Below are 13,608 nucleotides of genomic sequence, written 5' to 3' on the forward strand. Positions count from 1 at the left end.
TTGGCCAAAACGGGATAACTTCACAATTGGTAAAGCCAACGTTAAAAATGATCCTCTTGTGGTAAAAGAACGCATAATACTTCCACCACTACATATAAAACTTGGGCTATTCAAAAATTTCGTCAAAGCGTTGCAAAAAGAAGGGCCGGCATTCCAGTACTTGAAATCAGTATTTCCAAATTTATCTGACGCAAAGATAAAGGAAGGTGTATTTGTTGGCCCACAGATCAAAAAACTGCTCAATGATTCCGCATTCAATACAGTTTTGACACCAGATGAGGAAGAAGCGTGGAAATCGTTCCAGCGTGTTGTCACAACCTTTTTAGGAAATTTCAGAAGTCCAGATTATGAGGAAGCCGTCGATGAATTGCTCAAAAATTATGAGAAAATAGGTGTAAATCAAAAATATTGTGTTTGTTGCATATAATTAATTTCAAATCCTTTTATTTCACTGAACACAGGTGTGAATATGTCTTTGAAGATACATTTCCTACATTCTCACATGGATTTTTTCCCGGAAAATCTTGGTGACGAGAGTGATGAGCACGGCGAACGTTTTCACCAACAAATGAAGATGATGAAACGTCGTTACCAAGGGTTTTGGGATGAAGCAATGATGGGTGACTATTGTTGGTTTCTGATTCGAGAAACAAGTTCAAAACATCGAAGACAAAGTCATTCGATTCTCAATCAGTTTTTAATAAAACCTTAATAAATTTCTTTTGTATCAACTCGGTTTTAAATCCTGATATGCCTTAATCAAATTGATATGCAGAGAAAAGAATCTCCCATGAAAACTTCACATGCGATTTGGATGCTTACAACGACACCTAGAAAAAGAACTCTAAAGCTGTTGTATTTCAGCAACATTTTTAAATGTTTTACAAAAATGCTCATAACTTCGACAATTTCCAACTGATTTCATCCATTAAAGGCTCATTTTCTCCGGTTTTAAATGGACTTTAAGAATAAAATATGGAATGATTTTTTTTAATCTTTTTATCCCATTAAAAATGTAAATTTTTAAATGACTTCAAAATTAAATTTTTAATTAAGACATAATATTCTAGTGAACGATAGCAAATTTATTAAGCTTCATTTTTATAAAAAAAAGATTTAAAATTAGTGCACTAGTTCCAAAGATATTGACATTTTAGTAATCGTACTTTTGTCCATAATTCAAAAAATCAAAAATTTTGTATATCTCAAAAATGGCTCTACTTTAATTTTTTCTGACCACGGCATTGAATTCAGCGTAGGATTTTGCATTAGAAAGGATCATCACCTTACCGAGTTCAAAAATGCTGTAAACTAGTGTAATCAATCATTTTTTATATTTATTTTCAGAGTCAGTGGAAGCAACCAGTTCTGAATCGTTTCCACCTACAACGCGCCTTTGTCGGACGAAAATGAATTCCTTATACAACTTAAGGATAAATATAAAGAAACAAGAAACAGCAATGAACGATACAGGATTTTAACCACACTTCCCAAAAGTTGGTCTACATATAGAATTATGAAGGTGTTCAATGTTTCCCAACATATGGCCAACCAAGCAAAAGCACTGCAGCAAGAGAAAGGAATAATGTCGGTGCCTGTAAAGAGGTTAAGCAGAGCTTCATTAGAGGAACAAACGATAATGCTTTTTCGTGATTTTTACAATAGTGATGATATATCGCATGCGTGATAATGTTTACACCATTAAACAATGTCAAAATTAAAAATAAAAACCTCAAAAATTTCGTTTTCGAGTTTTTTTTTATTTATTTAAGGAGGGATGTTTCTCAGGGTCTTAAACTATGTTAATCATCGACCGAGTTTCCACTTGCTGCAATTACGGCCTCCACACGCTTCCGGAATGCACGGCAGGTTCTAATAACGTAGTCTGGATCCATTTCTCTCCAGGTACGGGTCAATGTTTGTCTGAGGCTTGCTGTACTCGAGTGGCGTTTAGAACAGGCCTTGGCCTTCATGACACGCCATATTGAGTAATCCAGCGGATTAAGATCGGGGCTGGATGGCGGCCACATATCCTTCGCCCAGAACGGAAGATGTTCTTGCAACCACTTCTAAGTGAGGTTCGAGGTGTGGCACGGAACCCCATCTTGTTGAGATACAACATTTGGCTTCAGACCATACTGTTCTTTGATCCACGGAAGAACATACTTACTTAAAATCCCGATGTAGACCTCCGTGTTGACCTTGTCGCCTTCTGGAATGAACACCGAGTCCTTTTTTTGCCATCGGAAGCCACCAATCCAAACACCATTACGCTAGCAGAATGCTTAGTTAGATACATGTTCTTGTGCTCGACTTCGCCCCGCAATCTTCCTTTACGATCTTCCGTGCCGTAAAATCACTGATCCCGTGTTCCTTTGCCATTTTCCTTATTGAACGCACTAAATTCACCCGAATCTTCCTTTTGATAGCAGCGATAACCCTTGGAACCCGAGCTGACCCCGGACGACCTGTGGCCACCTTCGCGGATAGTTGTTCTTTTGTTTTCTCGGTCTAACACCCTTTTGACGGTCCACCGGGACACTCCCACGGTGATTGAAATGTCTTTTTGCGACTTTTGCGCGTGGGACAAATTCCGAATACGCTGCCACTTCGTCATGGTGCAACTGACAAACTAAGTAAAATCATTTTCTTTTATACACAGCCTACTACGGTATGAGCTATGCAGTATTTTACGACCGTTTATGGCCGCCACAATCTGGCTGAGTTTCTGGTGGGGAGCATAAGATTTGAAGTTTGGGTTGTGTCGTTTGACGTGTAAACGATCAAATTTGAACGTTAACACGTCAAACGACACAACCCAAACGTCAAATCATATGTTCCCTACCAAAAACTCAGCCAGTTTGTAACGGCCATAAGCGCTCGTAAAATGCTGGATAGGTTACGTGCATGCAAAGAAAACCAAGGCACAGGTTTGCACAGGTGAAACGGGAACCTAATTTGTACGATGGTGCAAACATTATCACGCATACGGTGAGTCGTGTTTTTCCGGAAAAAAGAGATTATTTAATATCTAAAAATGTTGAAGGTGGAATCTACGTACAAAGAAGATAAGTTTTGTGTAACTTGCAGGAGTCGTACTCCATCTTTAAGAATAAATATCCTGATATTAAAATAGGATTTTCAATGTTCGCCAGTAACCGTCCGAAACACTGCATTTTGGCAGGGACAAGTGGCAAGCATACCGTATGCGTTTGCATATATCATCAGAACGTTAGACCTATTTTTAAAACACTACACTGATAAAATTTCAAAGATTGTTTTTATGCGTCCCACACATGAATTTTTGCAATGTGATCAACAAATGATATCTATGTTTCGGACACATATTTATGGACATATTATGGTGGATTCTGTTTATGTGTGGTCACATGAAAATCATGTGCAATTTCACATGGAAATTCGTCAATAAAAATGTATGGAATTTTATTAGTGTACAAAGCAGACAATCACTCCCAGATGGTGTTGATTCCTATCACGATTTGTTTACAAAAATAATTTGTCAAACTCCAAGTGAACAATGCTGGCTGCAGTGTTGCGAAAATTGTTCAGGAACGCAAGTGGAATTTTTTGGCAACTTGTCATGGAAAGGACCCTTGTGATGCTTTGGGAGGAGTATTGAAACGAAACGCTGCGAAAGCGAGTTTGCAAGGCCACCATATAACAACGGCCCAAGAACTTTATTCATGGGCTATTTTTAAGCCAGATTCAAAAATACACTATCAGTTTTTTCGGAATCCGATTACAATAAAATGGAAAGAAAATTGAAAAACCGTTATATACGTGTGAACCAAATTTCAGGACACAGTCATTCCACAGTTTTAAGCCTCAACACGAAAAGTATATTATTGTCAAACGGTATTCATTTTCAACGGAAGAAAAATGTGTGAAATTGTAATTAAAGAAAATAAATTCTTCTTGTTTTACTTATTTATCTTCGACCTCGTCAGAATTTTGATGTAAAAATTAATAATGTCAAACTGGGGCCTGTTTTAAAGCCACGAAGACTTCAATGGGGGAGGGGAGTCCAGTCAAAGTATACGCTCGGTAAAAAATATTTTTAAATTTTAGTAAAGTATACGAGGGGGAAGGTAGGATCTGCAATATTTAAAAATTGGTCTATGTGGCTTATGGACAGCCCCCAGGCTGAACTGAATGTTGCACCCAGCTTGTAAGTTACTCATAGATTTCGTTAGTCACAGCTGCTGTGACTCGATGGAGACGCATTGTGAACTACACACTTAGATTTTTTCGCCGAGATGGGCACCACCGAGCAGCTCGGCGTTTTATTTTGCTGGATCTCAGTGAAAAACTTGCCGAGATTCAACTAACAAACGGGAATTTTGCCGAGATCTCAGCTAATATAACATATTTTTGCTGAATTTCCAGCAAAATAAAATGCCGAGCTGCTCGGTGGTGCCCATCTCGGCAAAAAAATCTAAGTGTGTACCTTGCGTCTTCATCGTTTCCATGCACGTGTGGTGTATATATTGCGGAACAACGGAACAATGACCTTTTATTTAAAAAAAAATGTATCTTCAAAACTACTTCTCCGACATCGCTAAAATCGCTAATGTAAAATTAAATGATCTTTCAATTAAAAATACTAAAATAAAAAGTTGTTGAAGACCCTCGCAGTGAAAAAAAAATCATTTGTAACGTATTTTTTCCTACAAAATCAAATATCTCTGAGTGTTTCATAACTTTTCTCAAAACTACATTAAAACATCTTTCATTTGAAGAGTCAATCATAAAAATCGGTCAAGAAGTACAAAAGTTATGAATTTTTGAAAAAAGGCAAAAAAATAGGTTTTTCAGACCCCCTTTAACACGGAAATGGTCACCCTAATGGCGGAATAAAAGAATACGAGTCTAATATTTTTTTGATAAACAACTATACCAATTTTCATGAAATTCTGATACTCACTAAAACTTTTTTCTATGGAATTGCTGTATATACAAATATATACAAATTTAATGTCCTAAGATTGCAAGCGCTTATCTGTTTTACCCTCTACAATTTTGAAACAATTCTTCATTCCACGTAACCTTTCCATGGATAATTCAATTTATAACAAATCATTTGCTAATTTGCTCAAATAGAAACAAATCGATTTAATACTGGCGGATGTTGTTTGAAGTGAGTCGCAAACTCTTATCAAATTAGTGACGAGCCTTTTGGTTCTTTTTGGGCAATTATCAACCGTATTTACCAAACACATGTTTCTGCCTTGTCTTTCCAATCGCCTGTTTCAAAGAACGGAAGCAACGAGCGGATGTGGGAATACAAATGTTCGACTAGCATTTCAAAGCATTATAAAGCTAAGTCGCCCTGATCTATTCCCCTAACAGTCACTTCACGTCATACAATCTGTCTTGTGGCCGTGCAGTTTCGCGCAATGATTGTTCTAGAACTGTATATACACATACACTACTCAACGAATGCATTATAATTGCTACGCGTTACTTTCACACCGTTCGTCATTCAAGCAAAACAAAGATAACGTCAGACAGACAAGCCCACTGTCTGCCTTTTTGTTCGGTGTCGTCTCAGACGGGGGAAATAAGTTAACCGTAGGTACCTACCTACATAATTCGGTGCGTTGACATCGATCTTGCTTGCCAAGTATCAGATGACTGCAGCTTTGGAATCCATACAAACAAACAAACAAACAACCAGTGCGTGGAAGTTGTCGTCGTCGTCGTCGTCGTCGTCTGCAGCCAGAAACCTTGAAAGCAACTCCATAGTCCGGCTCACTCAAATTAGATTTGTTGATTATACTAACTAACGCAACAGGACTGCTTCGATTCCTACTTCCGAAGAAGACGTCAACCCAGTGTCAACGTTATCCTTGAATTTCAGCTGTTGGTTTTGTATGCACGCACTTTCCCTCGCAACGTGTTGCAGCTTAGCTATAAGGGAGGAAATCCCTCAAGTACCAATGACCTCTAATTCTATGCAGACGATTCAGTTATGCAACACAGACACCCCTGGGGCCTCCCTTAGCTCCAAGCAATGCTGGGGCGGCTGAGATTGAGCGAATGAGAACGCCTCAAATTTGAGATTAGTTTACTGATAACCGCTAAAAGGGCAGGAACTCAGCGATGAGTAGATTTGCCTCATGTTTTTCTGTGGAAAATCTCAAAAATCTGCCGGAAAATAAGAAAATTTGACGAAAATTTTACTCCTTTTTTGTAATCTAAGAATAGTTCCAATGTATGATTGTACTTGCCACATAATACTAACGCAAAAATGGTACTGGCTTAGAAAGCTCTCAATTAACAACAGTGGAAGTGCTCAAAGAACTCAACATTGTGTACCGGCGTAAAGTTCCAGTAGGGACGTAATAAAGCCACAGAAGAAGAACATAGATACCCTATGGCCCGTATTTGCCAAAATCAATCACAGATTACTTCTAATTAACCACGGGTTCAGCCCGGATATTCCCGGTATCACCCGGTGAAAAATGAAAAAGAACTTGAGGTAGGTCACACAAGGTTCTCTTCTCGTACCACTTGCTCTGGCTAGGACTGGGAATGCAAATAGAGTAAAACCTTTTTCGGATTAGATTAATGCGCTGCGTTTGCTATTGTAGTTATCAGCTTAATGGTCTCACGCTTGGTAAGCAGAATGCGAGGAACGTTCACACTGCAGGAGATTACATGTGTGTACATTAGACAGACGACGCGGTCCAACAGTTGTTTAGTAGTGCAATGAATGTTCCGTCACTGTGAAGTTCAAGGTTTCAACGTAGGCTGGGTGAGTCAGTAGACTGATCCAAAATTTTAAATTGTCGCTCCACAGTGCTCAAACGGCTTCAAATCAGGTCCTGATTAGCCTCCCAAAATTTAAACTCATTTGGTAAGAAACTGACTTGGCACAAACTATTCGAAACTAAACTTTTTGTTCATTTTCCATATTGCTTTTACGAAAATTTCTATAACTATTCTTACGGGAAATTTGCTAAGCTACAACTTTGTCCAATATCGTTTTCAGCCAAATGACAAATTAAATTGCTATTAATTGTTTCACAGATTGATAATCTAATGGCATGATCAAGCAGTTGTTCTGTGGGCAACACTGTATTCTGTAGTGTGACATAGTAGCCATGATATTTGTGCTCTATTCTTTGCCCCAGAAACACCAATATTGCCTGCTGAACAGTTGAATGAGCATAATCATAAGACATCAGTGACTTAAATCATTAATAACTTTTGTTCCTTACATTTGTGTTCTATATAACATTAATAACTTTTGTTCCTTACATCAGAATTTTACATGTGGTTTTCAACAAAGTTGGAGCTGAGAAAATTTTCTACAATAACTGCTATCATTTTTAAAAGCTAAGCAGGACCCAATTTGAAACCGTTTAAGCACTATGGAGCGAAAATTTCAAATTTTTGCATCAGTCTAGTGAGTCAGTGATGAAGGAGCTAAGAAATTTGAGTAAAACAATAAGCGTTTCATATTAAGGTTTAATACTTTATTGCTCTAATTTGCTGAAAAATACAGATGAATTTGGGCGTCTAAGTGGAATACACTGAAGTCTTGTTTTACACGGTTTTTTTTCACGGTTTTTTTTTCACACGGTTATTTTTACACGGTTTTTCGCGATTTACACGGTACGTTTTTAAAGATTTCTCGACAACGATACAACGTATCGAATTGATTCTAATCACATTATCCGTTTCAAGCTATAGGTAATCGAGTGACAGAAAAAATCACATTTTTTTTTGTGTAAATACAGAAATTTTTAAAATATGTCTATATGAACCATAGCATGCTATAATTGCAGATGGCATCAAAATCCGATTTTTTTAAAACATTTAAGCATGTGAAAAATCGAAATCTCGTAGGTTTTTTTACACGGTTTTTTTTTTTACACGGTACGTATCCCCCGTGTGAAAAAAGTCCTGAGTGTACCTGTATAATGAGAGAGAGAAGGATTAGTAATTTCCATTTAATTCCATTACTTTATTTGCTTATCCTTGACAGATACGCGTATTTCGTCTGCAATGTGCAGACTTCTTCAGTGTCTTGTACTAATACTCGACTGTATTAGTAGTCCAGTATTAGTACAAGACACTAAAGAAGTCTGCACATTGTAGTCTAAATTGACGTTTGAAGTCGTTGATTACAAAAGCAATTACTTTGGATTGAGTATTTGCTTGAATCTGTCAGAAGAAACATCAATTTCATCAGTTCTGCATTAAATTTTTTCGCTCCTAGCGAATCCCCTTTTTCTACGTTTATCCGTAGGACGAAAGAAATCTTATGACGTTTCAATGCGTTAGGACGGAATTTAAACTCGTAGGACCAATTTAGAATCAAGAAGCAGTAGGGTAGAGCGCTACTTCGTCGTAAACGCCCATTTCCGTTCTATCGATCAGAAAAGATCAATAATATCAATGATTTCACCGTGCACAAATCAATCATGGGTTTGTTCCGATGCGCTAGTTCATTAGCTGCAACATAAATCATATTAGAGCGCATTGTATGAATAGTTACGCTCATTGTTCTCAAAACAAAAGAAGCGCTTCTAGCGAATCGCCTTTTTCTACGTTTATCCGTAGGACCAAATAAATCTTATGGCGTTTCAATGCGTTAGGACGGAATTAAAACTCTTAGAACGAATTTAGAATCAAGAAGCAGTATTAGATTTTAAACAATATCTCAACAATTAGTGACTCTTTATCAAATCCAACGGTACGTATGGAAAGGTGAATAAATTTAGGAATCAACTTTGACAAAAATATTCCATTTTTTGTTTAAACTCGTTCAGAAAAGAGAGGTAAAGCGCGGCTTGTGCTTAGTAGGACGTAAATTAGATCAAAAACCCTATTAGTTTTAAACAATATCTCAACAATTTGTGATTTTTTATCAAATCCAATGATACGTATGGAAAGGTGAATAAATTTAGAAGCCATCTTGGACAGAAATATTCCATTTGCGTAAAGGTAAAGCGGAGGTTGTGCTTAGTAGGAAAGAAATTAGATCGAAAATCATATGAAAAAAGCTGAATGACGCGAAAAGTGACGCTTGCTTACCATTTAAAAATTCTCTTCTTTTTGTGATGTTCAGATTCCACAGTGGGCCAGAAATGCAATAAAGCTTAACAAAATAAATAACTACTCGGGGTAATGTCGTAGAAAATTGATGGTTTCGACAAAGTTGATCAACTTTTTCAGATTGGTAGATCTATGTCCAACCAATTCTGCAATGTATATTTTTGGTTTCTTTGCATAAGTTGGTCTTGATATTAAAGGGTGATACGGTCAAAATTTGGTCAATATCAACTTGACGTATTTCTTTCAATTTTGCATTTAAAAAACCTGAACACCCCTCATTTTGAAGGTGTGTGTGTGTGTAGAATGTTGCTCCTATTTTGATTTTGGAATTCACTCTTCAGTTGTCAACATGCCGTCCAAGCAAGAAGAGCAGCGTATCAAAATTTTGCTCACGCATCGCGAAAATCCGAGCTACTCGCACGAAAAGTTGGCAAAATCGCTAAAAGTTGCCAAATCAACCGTTACAAATGTAATTAAAGTGTTTGGGGAACGTTTGTCGACAGCCAGGAAGTCTGGATCGGGGGGAAATCGAAAACCGGAAGCCGCTGAGACGACAAAGAGAGTTGCCGGTAGTTTCAAGCGAAACCCTAACCTCTCTCTCCGAGATGCCGCAAATAAGCTGGGTGTATCGTCTACAACCATGCATCGAGCCAAAAAACGAGCCGGACTATCGACTTACAAGAAGGTAGTGACTCCAAATCGCGATGATAAACAAAATACGACGGCCAAAGCGCGATCCCGGAGGCTGTACACGACGATGCTGACGAAGTTTGACTGCGTGGTAATGGACGACGAAACCTACGTCAAAGCCGACTACAAGCAGCTTCCGGGACAGGAGTTTTATACGGCAAAAGGAAGGGGAAAGGTAGCAGATGTTTTCAAGCACATGAAACTATCAAAGTTCGCAAAGAAATATCTGGTTTGGCAAGCCATCTGTACCTGTGGCTTGAAAAGCAGCATTTTCATAGCTTCCGGGACTGTCAACCAAGAAATTTACGTGAAAGAGTGTTTGAATAAACGTCTGCTGCCTTTCCTGAAGAAACACGGTTGTTCCGTACTGTTTTGGCCGGATTTGGCATCTTGCCATTACGGTAAAAAGGCCATGGATTGGTACGCCGCCAACAACGTGCAGGTGGTTCCCAAGGACAAGAACCCTCCCAACACGCCAGAGCTCCGCCCAATTGAGAAATACTGGGCTATTGTCAAGCGGAACCTAAAGAAGACCAAAAAAACTGCTAAGGGCGAGCAGCAGTTCAAGGCAAACTGGCTTTCTGCGCCGAAGAAGGTGGACAAGGTGGCTGTACAAAATCTGATGGCAGGGGTCAAGCGTAAGGCCCGGCAATTCGGATTTGGAAAAGCGGAAGCCTAACTGAATATTTTTCCTGAATTTTATACTAATTGAACTTGAAAAAGAAATTTAATTTGATTTTTTAAATAAACGATTTCACCGATATACACGCGTTTTCCCTTGACCAAATTTTGACCGTATCACCCTTTACGTTGAAAAAAGTTACTGAAGTTATCGAAACGGTCAGAGCAAATTAATGTCGAGTTAAAGTAAATTTTGTAAAACATCCACAAACTATCTACTTTAAACCCTCGTGTATATTTTTTTTCACTACATCTTTTCCTGCACACTTAATTCAGATCATCGAGGTCGGTAGAGTTTAACTGCGTGTTTGAACAGCAGAACAAGTCGGTAAAATTTCCAAATGACCGTTACACTGAGAATTCAATAAGATTGACAACGTAGACGAACCAGCCCAAGGCTGAAAGTCTCATTAATAAAGATATAAAAATTAAGATTGACAAGGCAATCAGAATCGTGCTCTCTTGCCGTGCAGATCTATTTGCTTTTTGCTGAAGAAAGTGTCACTGCTACCTATATCTTGTTTAACAGATTTAACAAGTTTTCGTCAAAAAACGATGTTTATTGACATTAACATAAATATAGGAGAAAGTGAGACAGTATGGAGAGTATGGATAATCATTGATGATACCAAATTCAGTGAAAAATTCGAATGATATTTAATCAAACTGATAGTTTGAAGCCCCATGTACTTTTTGTTTCATATTGAACATTAAAAGATAACTGTTGAATCTTATGAAATAAATCTTAAAACATTTTGGACATTTAGAGCTAGTCTTTTCGAACATTCGGCACTAGGAATTTTTTTTTAGACTTAATTTCAAATGGATAGTTCAAGTAGGCTTTATAACATTAAGCCTGCAACAGATTTTTTGAAATTTATTTTCAATAAGTTGATTTTTAAGCAGGTGGCCACATTGTCCCATTGGAGTAATTGCCCTACTTTCCCCTATGTAGGTATTTTGCACGATTACACTTTCATTTCTCCTACATTAAAACATGACCTTTATTGCTTTCTTTCCCTAACTGAAGATATCAACAAAATTATATTATATGATTATATATTTGGAAAAAATTGGTGGAAACTTTTTTATTAAAGGATTAAAAGGGGGACTCGTGCAAAAATGTGCTATTAAATGAATAAAGGTTGAACACGAAAAAATCCGGATACGAAAATCTTGTTGGAGCTTAAAAATGCATTTTGTTTTTCAATGTTCAATGTAGTATTAAGTATATATAAGTAGGTATTATGCTTATTGTAAGACCATTGCACAGTGGTTTCTGGCTGGCCAAAACCTCAAAAATTAAAGTTAATATTTTTTTGTCAATATTTTTTTTATCATTTTTACATGTTAAGAGTATCTTAAATTGAACGATTTGTGCAGTTCTGTTCATTATTCATTTTTTATGGTTTTTATAGTGTAGCGATATCATATTTTTTTACTTGTTACTGTTTTGCTCAAATATAGCAAAAACTATTGTGTTTATCAACTTGGTTGCTTGAGAAAAAATGTTCCTCGGCTTATTTCACGTTAAATGGATGGTAAAAGAGTGTTTGCACTGTTTTTAGTGACAGTAATAAAAAAAAATAGCAAAAATATACCTTTTTCAAAGCACACCAACACACACACACATACACACACGCACCATATATCTATCTCTTATGGTTCATGAGTTATGATTTTTTTTTTAAACAAGCAGGTTAGGGTGGCCCCTAGACAATCGGCATTCTTTAAATATCTATATCTTTAACGTATAGTTCATTTCTCGTGAAATTTTTATACTAGACGCTTTAAGAACTTTTTATGACGCATATTTTTGCTAACTTGTTATCTCTTTTATTTGAAAATGTATGACTAGTTTTGTTGAAAAATATAACTTTTTTTTAATTAAATTAAATGCTTAAATCAGAAAAGGCTCTTGCAGTTTTTTTTACCAAAAATTAAGAAAAAACTATTTTTCTAATGAAGTTAAATGTTTGAAAATCGGTTTGTTTCATTTTGAGATATTGACAATTGAAAAGAGCTATTTTTTCGAAGATAATAGCCTTTAACTTTCTAATCAAAAAAGCTAGTAACCTAGTTGCTTGAGCAAAAATATGCGTCATCAAAAGTTCTAAATGTAATCAGAACAATGTTTTAACGAGAAATTAACGCATGAAAAGATGTTCAAAGAAAACCGATTTACGTTACGGGATGTAAGATCTACCACCGATTCCTAGTTTTGACAACTTCAAAACAAGAAACAGGATTATCGCTGTCATTTCTTAATGTTGTTGCTTGGAATCCAATTTTGACTGACAAAGGGGCGCGCCTTTGGAGGGTGTTCCAACACTAGAGTATAATTATCGGGACCTTTCAATTAGAATCGATTCCTAGCGATGAAGGCAAGAATGACAACTGTATCAAAACCGAATACTTCGTCATTTCTCAAAATGATGGAGTAATACGACATGCACTAAACTAAGGACACGGGATATACTGCAATAGATCAAATTACTGGTCGCAGCGGTGTTAGGTCCCGAACAGAAGAGAAAAAAAAGAACGCCCTCAGATACCACGATCAACTAATTGAGTGTTTTGAATGGTTTAAAGCGCATTTTTAGCGAATGAAACGTGCAATTGAGAAGCTTCCAGGATGTACAGCTTCGTTCAAATTCCTCGAAATAGCTATCGTTGGGGAAAAAAATCTGAATGTAGATACTCATTTCAAAGCAAATTTCAAACAAAACGGCTACTGATAATTATGCATCTTATGCAACAGTCAAACAAAATACTGCATTATCTTTCAACAGTTTGCAATTCATGCCATTCTCATGACTCAAAGCTATGTGCCCAGGAGGGACCAATTTGCCTAGTAGTCCCGGTACTTTTAGTAGTAGTAGTATAAGTAGCGAATGATTAAAATGCTGACCGGTAATTTGAGGCTCATTATGTTAGCTGATAGTCTTTTTCGACCACGAACCACCACGCTTCAACGGTTGCATGTAATCGGTTTAACTAGTAACATACATTCGTTCGAATCATGTCTGCCCGTTCGTATGTTCACACCACGGGCCGGGCACTCCACCTATCAAAGGCAAAGAGAGCAGAGGCAAAAGGCCGAAAACATTCGAATCCATATCAAATAACGAAAAATGTAATATTATAAAG

The sequence above is a fragment of the Ochlerotatus camptorhynchus genome, unplaced genomic scaffold, assembly GCF_037179485.1.
Source record: "Ochlerotatus camptorhynchus isolate MF236.1 unplaced genomic scaffold, CSIRO-AGI_Acam_v1.1 ptg000064l, whole genome shotgun sequence".
Taxonomy (NCBI): Eukaryota; Metazoa; Arthropoda; class Insecta; order Diptera; family Culicidae; genus Ochlerotatus; species Ochlerotatus camptorhynchus.